The sequence below is a fragment of the Hyalella azteca genome, unplaced genomic scaffold (genome assembly GCF_000764305.2).
Source record: "Hyalella azteca isolate HAZT.00-mixed unplaced genomic scaffold, Hazt_2.0.2 contig4115, whole genome shotgun sequence".
Taxonomy (NCBI): Eukaryota; Metazoa; Arthropoda; class Malacostraca; order Amphipoda; family Hyalellidae; genus Hyalella; species Hyalella azteca.
In genome coordinates, this window is record NW_025934341.1 from 91639 (window position 1) to 108600 (window position 16962).

Below are 16962 nucleotides of genomic sequence, written 5' to 3' on the forward strand. Positions count from 1 at the left end.
CGTCGACGAAAACGTGAAGTCATGCACGGACGGACGGACAGACAGACGGACGGACATGGCGAGCACAGTAGTGCATTTTTTCCATAAATGAGAAAATGCGCTAAAAATATCGCTTGGCGCAGTGACTGGAAACTTAGTCCTATGATCTGCTAGCATATTTGCTGAAAAGTTTTTATGGATTTAAGAAGGCTACCGCCATATAGGAGGCAACAGGATGGGCGAGTTCTTTTGCGGAAGGATAAGTAGGCTGAAGCAATTATTACTTTATTTGCCATTTAAATATTTATCTCACGCACTGTACCAGTTAGATAACTATGGTCATAATAAGTAAGAAGTGAATTTGGCATTCGTAAATCAGCTTTTTATTACTCACAAATTAAACTTTATACTCTCATTAGTTTAGCACAAATTAGAAAACATCACAAAATATTTAAATCATCCTAGTCTCTGACTGGTGTTCTGAGCGCGATGATGGAATAAAACATCTGATCGGATTTAAGTTATTTTTTTGCACTAAAATTTATGATATGCTATTTTTATCGATAAAACTACTTATAAAATGTTTTGAAATTTTAAAGTCAGCATTTTGAAGCACATACGATCCAACTAAATCACAATGTTTATTAATGAAGCACTAAACAATGTTATTTCAATTAAATATTCACATTCCTTCAAACATCATCTGTTAATGCAAATTAGAGATAAAGCTGTTAAAATCTTTGTTTGATTTAACATATACTTCTATACGAACTAAGGTTTGACCAACACTGACGCTAGAAATTAAACACTCATAATAGAGTTCCGAAATAAATCAGAAATTTAAAATGATTGTTTGAAAAAAGTAATTAATTTTTCAAGAGTTTGTATTCACTTTACGTTTGTGTCATTATAGTTTGTCCAATGCATATTCATTTATGCACCGTACACTATTAGAAATACTATGGAAAATATACAAACAATTGTTTTGCACAATTGATAAAAATAAAAGAATTTGCCGAATTGGTTCTTTATCATTCACGTATATAAACAGTGAAAAGTGATAATTATTAGGCAGATTAAGTCACATCTATGCACTAAGATATCATAAATATATCATCCATGAATTGGCGTGTAAATACATTAGATGGAATTATTTTTTTCTGCGATTGCTTCATATTGTATGGATTATTCATATTATATAAAAATATTATATAAAATAATAAAAATATTATAATAATATTATATAAAATGTGAGAAATTACACGATCTTTTAATTTTGTCAGTTTTTATAATTAAGTACATAGCTACACTATCAGACTTATCTTTATCCATTTATGGAAAAAAACGACTTATATATTAATAAAGACCTATATATTTATAACGATTTATATATTTATTTACTACTTTTTCGCTATTACTGATGCACTTCTGTCCGTACTACTTTTTTAGTGATTGTAGTTTGGTAGGCCATTTGTGTCTCGTAGGGATTGCTATAGTATCTTTTCATAAAAATTTCATTTTTGCAATTAAATTCTGGCTGCTGTAGACATTGTTGTCTCAAGTATTTAACTTTCCTTAATAGCAACTACGAAACTAATGTTCATGGTCTAGTCATCGAAACTTTCCCGTCTTCTAGTTCAATAGAAATTGCGAAAGTTTTCTAAAACTTTCCCAAAGAAACGTGAGTTGCAGAAAAGAGCCGAAAACGTTATCTCGAGAACGTGTTTCCAATATCGAGACCGCGTCGAGCAACAGCCCTGTAGCTCCTACATGTAGCAACTATTGCTCGTATTTTGATTTTGTGCTGACTCAGCCTGCCCAAAGGCTGCTTCTTTTTTTTTTTGATATGGATTCCTTTTTTCGTTTGGTTTTTGAAGCTTCCATCCCAACTCGAATTACAAGAGAAAATTTGTGGTTGGAAATTATAAAATATAAGATTGTCTGTCCGGAAATCAGGGGTTGAGTAATAAGGAAAAGTAATTTCCATTCATACTGCGAAAATCAATCCTTAGTAATGCAAAAATACTTGAAGTACATATCCCACCGAAGTTTTATTTTCTCCGAATATTACTCATTTAAAATAATAGCTACAGTTCCGACTTCTGGTACATGTCTTAATCTGACTATATTCTCCCTTGTGCCACAGTTTATCCATGCTACTCAGTTGTCATCTCTTTTGCCATATTGTCACTTGCGGATGGGAAATGGTTATTTATATTCTATTATAGCCAAGTTTCATGAGGCTTCTACACATTCAATTTTTTTGCGTGTGAGACCCAGGTTCTTCGTTATACTCCAAGTTTTATTCCTACAAATTCAAGACGGAATGGATTAAAGAGAATGTGCAATATAATCTGTTTGCTGGAGAGACCTCAATTTTTCGCATCAGTTTATAGAATATTAAACGCTGAAGTAATTTTTATTCTACGTGATTTCAGAATAATATTTTTGACATTGGAAATTATCGCCTGGATATTGAATAAAGGGAGCATATTTTCGTTTAGAGTTAATAAATTATTGATGTGTGTAATTGCTTTAAAAATATATAAAGCCGTTATATATAAAACCGAGTGTATATCCAGCATGCCCTACAGCAAAGGGGTTCAAATTAGGGTTCGGAGTGACAGGGTCCACGCAGGTCATTAAGGGTTCAGAGTGACAGGGTCCATGCAGGTCATTAAGGGTTCGGAGTGACAGGGTCCACGCAGGTAATTAAGGGTTCAGAGTGACAGGGTCCACGCAGGTCATTAAGGGTTCGGAGTGATAGGGTCCACGCAGGTCATTAAGGGTTCAGAGTGACAGGGTCTATGCAGGACATTAAGGGTTCAGAGTGGCAGGGTCTATGCAGGACATTAAGGGTTCAGAGTGAGGTTCAGAGTGACAGGGTCCACGCAGGTCATTAAGGGTTCAGAGTGACAGGGTCCACGCTGGTCATCAAGGGTCCAAAGTGACAGGGTCCACGCTGGTCATTAAGGGTCCAGAGTGACAGGGTCCACGCTGGTCATTAAGGGTCCAAAGTGACAGGGTCCATGCAGGTCATTAAGGGTTCAGAGTGACAGGGTCCACGCTGGTCATTAAGGGTTCAGAATGATGCAAAAACTAAACCTGCCTTATAGGTTGAGGATTAATTCAGTATAAGTACCGGTATCATTGATAAATAATTGTCACTATCGATTTCATTGACCAATGCTTATCAGCACGCTTCATTGACTCACTCGTGCAAGATCGTCTTCAAAGGCATAAGCGAGAAATTAAAGAAGATGTAGATTTGAAGTGCACTAACCCAAACCTAGCCCCTCTTAACCACGTGTAGGGGTTAAGACCTTAACCTTGGAACCCCTGCATTCCAATTGATCCCTTTTTAGCCCCATGAATGGGTTAAGATTTTGAAACCCCTACATTCCAGTTGATCCCCTCTTAACCCCGCATAGGGGTTAAGACTTTGAAAACCCTGTATTCCACTTGATCATTCTCTAGGTTCTAATTTCTATACAGAATTTAAGTCTTGGTTCTATTACCTGGTTTTGGTGGTCGGTTTTCGAACCGGGGATTGAAACTCGGGATTATTTGAAACTCGGGTTTTTAGCCTTCACCCATAAAATGCACAATTAAAAATTTATAAAAAATAAAATGTGAAGGATTGAAAAATATATGCAATATTTTAATATTTGACAATTGCATTTCATCGTCATAAAATATTTAAAAGGTACATGCAAATCTAATGAGGCAAAAATAGGGTCCGATTTAAATTGAACATTTTGATACAAATTCCACTAGGGAGACAAAAAATAAATTTTCATTAGCAACAGACAAATATTCAGATATTAATTGTACACGAATACTGAAAACAGTTAAATATTCCTTCAAAGCAAACGTAGCTGTATCAAAAATTCAAATGCAGCAAAGTGGGTATCGCTTTGATACATCGAAGTCTCTCACCAGACGCTGGTTAGAGTCGAAAACAATTGTTGCAATTTTGAATTCCGACAAACGTTACGTTCAACGGTTGAATTGCAATAAATTTTGAAATTAAAGAGTAACTACGAATTCCTGTCATCCATACTTGCAACAAATTTACTTTCTGTCTAACATCAATTTGTTACGTTCTTTGATATGTTACGTATGTTTTTGCTAACCTTACATTTATGTTTTTACTTCATAACCGAATTCTCTCATTTATTTGTCTTATTCTCTATTGTGCTGCTTCGTACACTAATTTTTTAGTTTTGTATCTCACGCTTCGCTTATTAAAAATGCTTAATTGATTGCTTGTATTACCCATTTCGTTACTGGTTTTTAGTCAAATTACATTTATTTTATTGTATCATAACCTACTTTGGCTTACTCTCTATAATGCTACTTTTGTATCCTAATTTTTTCACTATTCCACCTAACGCTACACATATTATAAATGCTTCTTTTCTTGTTTGCATTTCTTACTTTGTTACTTGTTATTGGTCACATTTCATTCATTATCTTGCTGTTATTGTTGCATCATAAACTACTTTGTCTTATTCTCTATTGTACAGCTTCGTATCCTAATTTTTCCACTATTCCAGCTAATGCTACATTTATTATAAATGCTCCATTATTTGCTTGTTTCTTATCTCCATCTCAGGCTACATTTCCAGCTCGGGCACGTAGCTACCCACGTGGATTTTCTTATCGAACTTATCCAAACTTCCAGGCTAACATTTCGGCTGCTGGCATCAAGATCCATTGCCCCCGCATGATCCACTGTATGTTTTTTCTGTTCATTTTCTAGTCACCTGACACGTGACGAGTTTTCCTTTTCCCGATGGACTTCGTTGCCAATTTGTTGTAACAGGCACCAAAAAAAAAAACACATTTGACGTTCCAGAATTTCATGTAGTGTCGATACAAGGGGCTTTTGAATTTATTTTAAAAATATATTATCGTGTTGCCGTATAGCGTGTGCTGGTCTGTTCTATAATTTGTAGCTTAATTTTTCTTCCCCATATTCAGGTTTTATTTTGGAAGTTTCAGATTAAATAAACATTATTAATAATTTTAGTTTTCGAATCAAAACATTTCATGAATTAAAAATTTTACATTTCTGAGTGTACTTATTCAAGAATTAAAAATTTATTAAACAAGGTTTAGAGTAAATTATAACTAAAAGCTTCCAGAGTTGAATGTTTAACAGATACAATTAATTTTTGCAAAATAGAAAAGAAAATGGAACTCAGATATATTTTTGAAGCTAATTTTCTTTGTGTTTATAATTGCTGAAATGCAAAGGCTCTGGCATGAATGAACAATTATTAATTAATATTTTGGATATATTTTAATAGATATTTATACGTATTTTCCGATTCGCTACCGCAGTATTTTCAAATCAAATTTTTCTTTGCCTTCGAATATGGGCTTCGTAGAATTTATCGCCAGTTCTGAAGATTGCTTGAATTTTTGTAAACCGATACGGCAGTTCCCGTTACCAGTGGCTGGAACGTTGCCATAACGTAAGGAGCACGATTCCCATTTACTTGGAATGCTACGAGGCGCACGGCGGGAATATAGAGAGGCTATCATACGATTCCAACCCACCAGAATTTTTTCCTTATTTTGTGCATAAATCCGTGAGAGTATAAAGATACGCATGCATAAAAAAGCGTTCCGGTTTACCATATGTTACTTTTTAGAAGTTAGTATTGTCATCATATATGTGACTGAAATAGATATATAATTAATTTTATAAATAAATTTATAAATATTTAAACCTTGTTTATAATTTATCGAGTATCAGAGCTTGAACTTTCCAAAAATATTAGTGTTGCCGAAAAGAATTTTCGATAATAATTTCACAATGCAGGGTCATTTGAATTTAAATAATTTCCAATGACTATTTAATTTAACGATGATAATTAACCGGTGCGTTTTTAGCTTTAAAATTTCTCTTCAAGTCAAATCAAGCAGACTCCAAGCATCCCACTGCCTCAGTGCCTGCCGAGACGCCAGTGAGGCAGGATGTCAGTGAGTTATTTTCGAAGCGATCCATGAGAGACTTCCAAAAGTCTACGGAGATTGGAACCACGCAATCAAGTATCTCTTAGGAACAGAGTAGAGAAAAATGTAGCAGAAAAAATGTCCGATAATAGAATTTTCAGAATCGACTCTCGTTGTCAAAAAATTTTGACCTTCAATATAGCGTGCTACGCAAGAATCTTTCTTACAGTCCAGAGGAGTCCCTTCATCTGATTTTTGTATTGATTTTATTGACTGTTTGGATCTATCATTGAGCTCTAGCAAAGAAATGTCTTTCATGACATATACACAAGAAGAAAAATATGTGAATACATATTGACGGAAAATATTGATAAAATATTGTGTTAACTGAAAGTCATAGAATTATAAATAGTAATTTCAGGTGAAGTTTGACGCTCACATGAAATAGTAAACAAACAAATTTAATGGCATCTATTTAATAATTCATGAATACTTTTATGTGCTGCATTTGATTATTTATCAACAATAAATTTATCTATATTAATTTAAGATTGAGACCGTCATGTTGGGTGTGTATTATAAGTTACCCACTGAATAATTTGTTATAACGAACCTGATCGTAAACGTGACTCTGAGACTTGTATAACAGAAGCATGTAATGGGTAAAATTTGCTGTAGCATATCCGTGAAACTTATTTTACAGGGAAAAAAAGCATGTAACGTCAAATTATTCTATAATGTATCGTTAAAACTTATATAACCATCATCAGAGTCAAGTAATGAGAAAAATTGGCTATAGCATTACTTTGAACTTATATAACAGTGAACAGGACCATGTAACGAGTAAAATTCGTTATAGCATTTCGGTGAAACTTATTTAACAGTGAACAGAATAAAGTAACGGACGAAATTGGCAATATGGTATCGTTGAAACTTATATAACAATCAACAGATGTAATAGGTAAACACAAGCAATGGATAAAATTGGCTAAAACGTGACGCAAAAGCTTATATAACAGTAAACAGAAGCATGTATAAGGTAAAGACAGCGAAAAGCATATGAAATTGTTTAAATAAAAGTTTCAATCTAGTCGTCTTAATGCACGATTTGCTTGAATTTTCTTGTGCGTTGAAACAGAACGTTTTCGCAGTGCTACTTTTCCGATTAAGATAAATAATTAAGTTTTATCAAAGCTATTGTGATTAAAAACGAATGAAAAAGTTATCTGCGTAGCAAATAAGCATTTTTGTTCCAATGATGTGAAATATCAACGATAAGATAATGGGTTCTTACTAGATGCTAGAATTTATTTGGCTGGTCTTCAACTAAATATTTGATATATCTATAAACAATGTTTTTTAAAGCCTGATTATATTAAGGCTCTCGAAAAAATGCATATTTGCGTGATATTCTTCTTTAAGTTCGAGGTAGCAAATTAAAAATTAAAAGCAGATTATGGATGTTGGAAATTATTTATCTTATAATGATTCCTTTCCTAAAATAATAATCGTTTAACTTCGTGATGAAGGACTGACGGACTGAAATACTATGAACAAATAATAAACTACTGCAACCTCAGTCCGAAATTGAACGTTCATCATTAATTATCGGACTTATTTGCTGAGCTCTATCAAATTTATTCATTTGAATATTCTTACTTTATAATGGAAGCTGCACTGACGAAGCGCGAATGTGGTTTAAACCATGAAACACTCACAAGTAAAATTTCCCTTTCTGTAATTATAAAATAGAGTTTAAAAATCAAACAAATAAAACAAATTTAAATAAAACAAATAATTTAAATTTAACAAATAAAAAAACATTCTCAATCGATTCAATTGGGTCATGATGTCAAAGAATTTCCGTTAATTGTGACCGTACAAAACGGAAACCTTCCTTCATGTTTTCCGGAAACTTCAAGCTATTTTCCATGCATGGGAAGCCAGACTTTGGTTGTGGACATTCAATTAACTTTTGGTCCTTTGGTATAGCCGAGCAGGGCCAATATTTCCATCCAATATCGAACACTAATTAGCCTTCCTCTTTGAAAGAGAAACCGCCATCGCTGATAGGGAGAGTGGCAGGGACTCTCAAAAAGCCTTTCAAGAACCTTCCCAAAGTTTAAATATAATTTAAAATTAATTTAACTTCCATTGTAAACTTTAATCGTTAACTTCAAAATAATTGATTTAAAATTTATGAAAATATATTTACATCAATTATAAACTTATTTAAACTTTAATTATGATTAATTTTTATTTATATTTTGATGCTTAATTCATGACAACATATATATAGTGTTGATTCACTTACAGAACATAGTAATTTTCATGATATTTTTAATGACATTCGAACTGAAGAGAGGGTTTCATTAAATTTTTTCATTTCCAGAAGCTTAAGTTTCATTTATCTACACCTGAAAATTTTGTGAAGCGATTTTAAACTCGATATTTTCGTTTATTTTCCTAGACTGTCATTTTTATTTTTCGCAGTATCACTCGAATAATTTAATTATTATAAAATGTGAAATAAGTTTCTTGGTTGGTAAAACATTCTAGAAATCATCACTAAGAATTGCGTGGAATCGAAAACAACTTACAGTGAAAAAAAGCTAATGACATTCGATTGTGGAAAAACAATTTTAGAAAACATCCCATGTTCCTATCGAAGTATTCGCCTAATTTCCTACTCAACAATTTCAGTTCGAGAAGCAAAGGGGAATGGTTTTCCGCAATGCTTTTCAAGTATTTGCATAAAATATAGCGATGCTATTTTGCCATGCGCTCTTTTTTGTAGATTGATTCTTAGAAATTCAAATAGATCTTTTCTATCTACACTTATGTAGATCTTTTACAAATATTATTGCTTATCTTCGACATCCCTTGAAAATTTTATCAATATTCTGAGTTAAAAATAACACTTCCGAATAATTTATCCGTATTCACATTCACCGAGCCAAATGAATTCGTCCTCGGACTACGAGTATATCGACTCCGTCCAGACCTCATCCACTGACAACGAAACGATGAAACTCATCATCGAATATCCGTTCAATTTAAGCATAATCCCTATACCGCCTCTAAACTCATCACTGAAACACACTTCAGATTCCCCCACTATATCCACTTCAAATATCGCCGCATCCATACCCGGAATAATGAACGTTATTCCTGGAAATATTCCGTACCACCGGATTCCGTTCGGCCGCGCTCCTTTCCCCTTACGGAGTCAAGCCGAGCACGGTTTTCTCAACAAATCCCGGCTGTCGGAAGGCGCGGTCTTCAAAGTCGGGTCAGAGTTTGTCAGGGCCGAAGAAGCGGCGCTGCTGCTGCTGGTGCTCACGCTGTGGTTCATGGCTATCTCACTGTTCATTAATAGGTCAGTATTGGTGTGTTTTTTATCAACTTTTTGTTGACTATGAAGAAAATAATGGTCTGATTTAAAGTTATCTCATTGTTCATTAATAGGTCAGTATTTGCATGTTTTTTTACATTAACTTTTTGTTGACTATGAGCCAATTAATGGTCTGATTTAAAGATTTTGATAATTTAATGGGGTCTGTTTTTTTCTCATTGTTCATCAAAAGGTAAGTATTTACATGTTTTTATAAATTTTTATTGACTATGAAGAAAATAATGGTCTGATTTAAAGTTATATCATTGTTCATTAATAGGTCAGTATTGGTGTGTTTCTTGTGAACTTTTTATTGACTATGAAGAAAATAATGGTCTGATTTAAAGTTATTGTTGTTCATTAATAGGTCAGTATTTACAAGTTTTTTTATAGACTTTTATTGATCATGAGGAAATTAATTGCACATGTGGTCTGATTCGAGGTTATCTCATTGTTCATTAATAGGTAAGTATTTGCATGTTTTTTACATGAACTTTTTATTGACTATGAGCTAATTAATGGTCTGATTTTAAGTTATCTCGTTGGTCATTAATAGGTGCGTATTAGAATGTTTTTTTTTTTGAACTTTTGGTATTATAACTTTTTTATATTAACTTGTTACTGGATATGAGCAAATTAATTGTTTATTCGCGCTGATTTAAAGTTATCCCATTGTTCATCAACAGGTCAGTATTTTAGGTGTTTTTTTGGTGATTTTTAATAAACTTTGAGCAAATTAATTGTTTTGGTTCCTAGCTATCACATTTTTCTTCAACAGATCAGTATTTTATAGATGTATTCTACTGAGAACTTTTAATTGACTGTTTGTGAGTACGTTTCCATTAAGATTATGTCAGAACCCTTTTCATTTATGATAAAAATGATTCTTCTGAAATTATTTTTTTGCTAGGAATGGGTTGGTTGACTGTCAATATTCTTTTCAAAATCATATTTTTTTATGTTTTATGTTTTTTAATTATGTTTTATGTTTTCTTTTTTATTTATTTATCCAAAGATCTGTGCAATCAAAACTATTCCATTGACGAACTCTTAAATGCCAATTATTTATTAACGCTAGCTTTCTTTTTCCTTGCAGAACTTTTCATACAATATTTATGCTTGTTTATCTTTAATATTAAACCATAAACTTGCCTTGTTAACAGACAAGTAGAAGAATATTCTGCCAATAATGTTTTGATAAATTATTAATTCAAAATATTGATCACGTTGCTGCTGCTTGTATATGACTATTTACGATTTATTTAATATAATGGTCCTGTTAAAGAGCATTAAAATGTTTTTTATTGACTAACTGATAATTATTGCCTAGCTGATAAGCTGTATTCGCATTCTTCAATAACTCATAGTTTGATTGCCTAAAACCGGAAAATTTACTGCGCTAAAAGTACACACCATAAGGAAAATAAATTCTGTTATATTTTTATTTATTTTAAACCAAAAATTATTGCCTAACTGATAAGTAGTATTGGCATTCTTCAATAACTCATAGTTCGATTGCTTAATACCGGAAAATTTATTATGCTAAAGGTATACACCATAAAAAATATAAATTATGTCTTATTAAAGAGTAAAGATAAGAAGTCTGACAGAGCAGAAGTTATCTTGAAACCTGAAAATTTATTGTGCTAAAAGTATACACCATAAGAAATATAAATTTATTTTATTAAAGAGTAAAGATAAAAAGTGTGACGGAGCATAAGTATTGTGCTCGGATGACATCAGTTTAAGAGCATCACTTAAGTTGAGTGGCTGCGTCAACACGCCTCCCTCCCTACGACACGTCTGCTCTTAATGCGCGTCATCACGACACTGGCACGTAGCACACAAATTCTGTACTTTTATGTACAGTTTTTTGTTTGAGGCCTGGGGCCATACTTTCAAAATTCGCTGAGTGAACGTAAGTACTTACGCTCTATTTTCTTGTGTATGATTGGTGGATTTTACTCGAAAGGCCGTCAATGATTGGCTGATGAACTTACGATCTCTTAACTTTTTTTGAAAGTATAGGCCCTGGCTAGCAGTTGACGAATGCGTACTTTTATGTGCATTCGTCATTTGAAGGGAATCCTTATCTTGAAATGACCTTTTTTTAAATAAAATGCGTACTTTTATGTGCATTCGTCATTTGAAGAGAATTCTTATCTGAAATGACCGTTTTTTTTAATAAAATGCGTACTTTTATGTGCATTTGAGGAGAATTTTTATCTAGAAATGGCCGTTTTTTAAATAAAATGCGTACTTTTATGTGCATTCGTCATTTGAAGAGAATTCTTATCTGAAATGACCGTTTTTTTTAATAAAATGCGTACTTTTATGTGCATTCGTCATTTGAGGAGAATTTTTATCTAGAAATGGCCGTTTTTTAAATAAAATGCGTACTTTTATGTGCATTCGTCAATTGAAGAAAATTTTCATCTTGAAATGGCCCTTTATTAAAAATAAAATGCGTACTTTTATGTGCAGTTTTTTGTTTGAGGCCTGGCAAGCAGACTCTTAAGTTTGTGTAGAATATTCTGGACGTTACGTAAAATATCAGTAATAGTTAATTAAATGAGGTAACTGAGCAGCCATTTATTGGTCTGTAAAAGTAATAAAAATGCATTAAAGTTTCGTATCAACCATCCAATGTGTCCAATGTTTCGTATCAACCATCTAAATTCACCACCACGAAATTCTGGAATATGATTTCTCAATTATGTGAGATATAATGACTATAAGCGGTAATTAACGAGCCGATGTCGCAAAATATCATTTCAAACAGTTTTCGCTAATGAAATTGCTTCTCTGATCTCATTTTCCGGCCCAGTTAAGTAGACTAAAAGCGTCCATTGTTCTTATGAATTTCGAGCGTACATAACACAAGAGTCACCATCTCATAATGCCGGCCTTCAAAAGAAATGAACTTTATTGTAAACAAAATATAACCTGAACTTTCTAGAAACATTTTAATAAAAGCCTTGTCATTATAATTGACATTATTAAAAAGAGGAAATTTATATCTAATTACAGTAATATCGTTCATATCGGAATATAGCGAGTTAAATAAAGTTGCAAGTTATGTGTCATCAAGTGATTTAAAAGCAAAGATAACGCCAAGAAAATTCACCATATCGATATTGAAGTGATTTCATTCATTTTTAGTTTAGTCGAACTGATAATGGGGCTGGACTCCGAAACGTTTTCAATATCGATATGGTGAATTTTCTTGGCGTTTTCTTTGCTTTTAAATTCCATGTGAACTTGCGATATAAGCAGACTGATAATATAAGTATCAAGTAATTTGAAATACTCGATTGTTTTTAATATTTATACTCTGTTTATTGCCGCCGTTCCTGAAGAGACAAACGCGCGTTAATAGTAAACTTGATATTAGCCTCTAGTCAAACATCGCCGTTGATTGCGAAGAGCAAAAGAATTTACAGCAGCAGGGAGGACGGAATATGAACACTCAATTAAATGAGTCAAACTTTGTCTAAAAAGCTATGTTCTGTTTGAGGCATCCTGAGCTAGTTTTGATTTGAAGAAGAGCTTATCAGTGCTACGTTCACTCTCTGCTCATGATGTGGTAATAAAGTGGGTCAATATTTGGAATAAAGTGGGTCAATATTTGGAGAAGTGTGTCAAAAAAGAAAGTGTGTGTTATGAAGTGTGTCATGAAGTGTGTCATGAAGTGTGTCATGAAGTGTGTCATGAAGTGTGTCAATGAATTGTGTCATGAAGTGTGTCATGAAGAGTGTCATGAAGTGTGTCATGAAGTGTGTCATGAAGTGTGTCATGAAGTGTGTCATGAAGTGTGTCATAGAGTGTCATGAAGTGTGCCAATATAAAAAGTGTGTCAAGTTCGATAATGTGTGTCAATATATGAAGAATTACACATTTGTTTTTCTAAGTCTATTTGGAAGGCCTGGTGACTTCGAAACGGGAACGTCTGTTAAACTGATAGTTAAGGCAGATACACGAAATAAAGACGAAACTGACAACAGTGATTGAGAATTTATTCAAAACGAAAATATAATGTGATAGTAGAAATGGAATGATAATGAAACTCGTGTTTAAAATTATAAATACTTACTCTTAGTACCAGATAGCTTACAATGCTCGTAGGTTTCTATCCTTCGACAATTCTTTCTGAGAAAAATTTCGTTCATCGTCTATTTGAAAATTTTCAACCGTGATCAGAATATTTCGAACAAATTAAACCGAATTTTGGATTGACAAACGTAACCCTTTAGTTGGCCAGTAAGAAATCTAACCTCTCAAAAAAACTGTTACTTATTTACCCTTAGGATATTTACTTCTAAAAAATATTCAGCGTTTCAATGTTCAATTTTTAGATTAAGGGGAAAGAGATCTACCTGCAGGGCTGTAATAGAAAGAGAAAACTTTCCAGAGAAAAGAAAGTTTTCTTGCAAAAGCTAATATCTCTAATAGATCCTCTCATTTCCGATCTCTGTTATCTCGAATAGATCTTCTGTTCTCCTCAGTTTCTGTTATCTCGTATAGATCCTCTGTTCACCTAAGTTCCTGTTATCTCGTATAGATCCTCAGTTTTCCTCAGTTCCAGATATCTCGTATAGATCTTCTATTCTCCTAAGTTCCTGTTATATCGTACAGATCCTCTGTTCTCCTAGGTTCCTGTTATCTCGTACATATCCTCTGTTCTCCTACGTTCCTGTTATCTTGTATAGATCATCTGTTCTCCCAAATTCCTGTTATCTCGTATAGATCGATTTTATCTCGAGGCCAAAACTGCGCAGTAACAGCGTCAGTTACGACCCAGCAGACGATTTTGTGGTAAATCGATCAAGGAGCGTTAGCGCAATTTTTCTCTGATATTTTTATGTAACATCGATATTTTTATAAAATCATATCGATATTTATAAATATTTTCATATAATATTTGTATCCATATTTCTGAATGAAGTGAAATAAGTGAAATCTTTAGGAACCGGGATATGCGTAATAGGAATCGTGAAAATCATGAAAACATTTTCAGTTGCATGTCATATACCGTGCGTCGTGAGGAATGTCATATCTGCATGCATGACATATATTGTTCGTTGTGTGGAATGTAAGACCTTATATGGCTAATGAAAATCTAGCTGCTCAAGTGATCGAAGCTCTGAAAATAACATTACCTGCTATCAAGCTTATATAACTACTAAAAAGGTATTTGGATAGACCTATGTCCACTCAAAGCTACCACTGACTTCTATCATTGTAATGGCTACTGAAAATCAAATTGGCTCAGCTGATTGTACCCACAATTACCACTGACAGCAAATAGGGTGATTGGAAAAATTTATTTTTACATAGCTATATACTACCTTTCAGAGCTACCACTGACTTCTATCATTGTAATGGCTACTGAAAATCATGTTGGCTCAACTGATGGTACCCACAATTACCACTGACTGCCAATAGGGTGATTGGAAAAATTCATTTTTACAGAGCTATATACTACCTTTCAGAGCTACCACTGACTTCTATCATTGTAATGGTTACTGAAAATCAAATTGGCTCAGCTGATTGTACCCACAATCACCACTGACAGCAAATAGGGTGATTGGAAATTTGGATGAATCATAACTCACCTTCAAACACGGCATGATTTTACTGAGTGTTCGCGTCGCGTTGCTGCTGGCAATTTCACGCTTGTCTCTCGCAATACGCGGGCTCTCGAGAGCCCTGCATTCATTTCCCTACGCAATTATTATTTCAATTACAACCTGAAATTTGAACAAAGGTTCCTGGCTAGAGGACATAAAAGTTGAAGTGCACAAAAATACCTTGAATATCTATAGTGGGCAATATAGAACTAATTAATTGTCTAATCTAGGCACTGTAGAAAAGAATCAGAATCGGAAAGATTCGGATTAAAAATGCTTTTAGCGAATAAGAAAAATCTGTATAAAGTGAATAAACTTACTGGAGAGGAATTCATTGATTTTTTCAATTATATATTCTTTAAGAGATAACGAGTGAGGTTCTAATTTAAGTCAGGATTAAGTTCTAAAAAGTCAGGATGTACTTGAAAGCAATTTGCATGTACAGAGGCATGTTGTTGAAGATAACATTTTTTAACTTAAATGTGTTATCATCTTTCTATCTTAATAACTTTTAGCACATTCTAGTCCACACAGCAGAACAAGTTTGTACCCAAGAATTTAAAAGCAAGTGAAAGGTTAATTAAGATTTTTGGCTATTTTCTTTGCGTTTAAATTCTTGATAAATTTGCGATTAAACGAATTAATTCCTAAAGATTAATTCCTAATTTTTGGCTATTTTCTTTGCGTTTAAATTATTTATAAATTTGCCATTAAATAAATTAATTCCTAAAAATTAATTAATTTCACGATAGTTTAATTGGAAACGTTCCGTAAACCAGATCCATTATCCGTCTATCGATTTAACTGTTCAACGATGCTCGAATATTTGAACTTTTGAACTGGAAAAAGACCTGTTTTCCAAAATATTATTTTCGGTTAAGTTATAGTGAATTTTATTGGTGTTGTCTTCTTTTTAATTTTTTGATTAATGAGCGATTTATGAAAACTATATGTGTAAAAAATTGTGGATAAACTCGTAATAAAATATGATATTATTTAATTATACCTAAAGCCCTTCATAATGGTCTGTTCAGAAAGAAATTACTTACTTAATATCATAAAGTTGATTTGAAACGTTGGCCTAAACCGAAAAAAAATCAGGAATCCGTTCGCCATAATCAAATCATTTTCCGCGAACTGTAACGACTCCGTTTATGACGAAATCATTACAGCTTTCGAAAATGCAACTCGGCTTTTTCGAAAATCAAAATCCGGAAACCAGCGCCCGACTTTTCCATTCTTTCGAGCGCGCTTAATTCGGAAATCTCATCTTCCTGCCATTACGGCGATAAAATTTTTACAGTTTTTGAGCACCGGTTTTCAAAGCCGTAATGTTCGTCAAACCAATCGTCATTCCGAAAAGAACTCGATTCGTTTTATTTTTACAGAAAAGAATATGCTGCATATCAATTTACCGTTCTTTTAGACTCACGTTGTTGTGGTTCCCACACCATAATTGAAGTAGACTAGTAATAATTATTAAGAATTTAGGGTCTGAATAAATTGTATTATTCAAAGTGAACTGGCCAAATGGTTCTCCACAAAAAGCACTTCTTGAAGCCATATTTTCGATAGCGGAGTCAGTCAATCGTCTGCTCCCACCTGTGCCAGTGGCCAATCCCCTTGAAATTGTTAATAGATAGTTTTTTTGCTCCGTCTATTACTTGTAAATTTAGGTTTTTAATTTTGTTCTGTGCTTTCAATGTATTAATTTGTGACTTCTGATTTGTGATTCTAGATTCTACGAACTGACGATGGAGCTGGTCTCCGAAACGTTTTCTACATAGATATGAATTTTTGTGGACTTTTCTTTGCTTTTAAATTCTTAGTTAATTTACGATTTAAGCAAACAAGTGATATATATTCATTAATATGAGTATAATATATCTATTACCTTAATATAACAATCACATCACTATTTCTAATATAATAGACAAAAAATCTTTTTCCCAATGTTTTGATCCTTTTAGGATCATAAATAATAAAAAAATA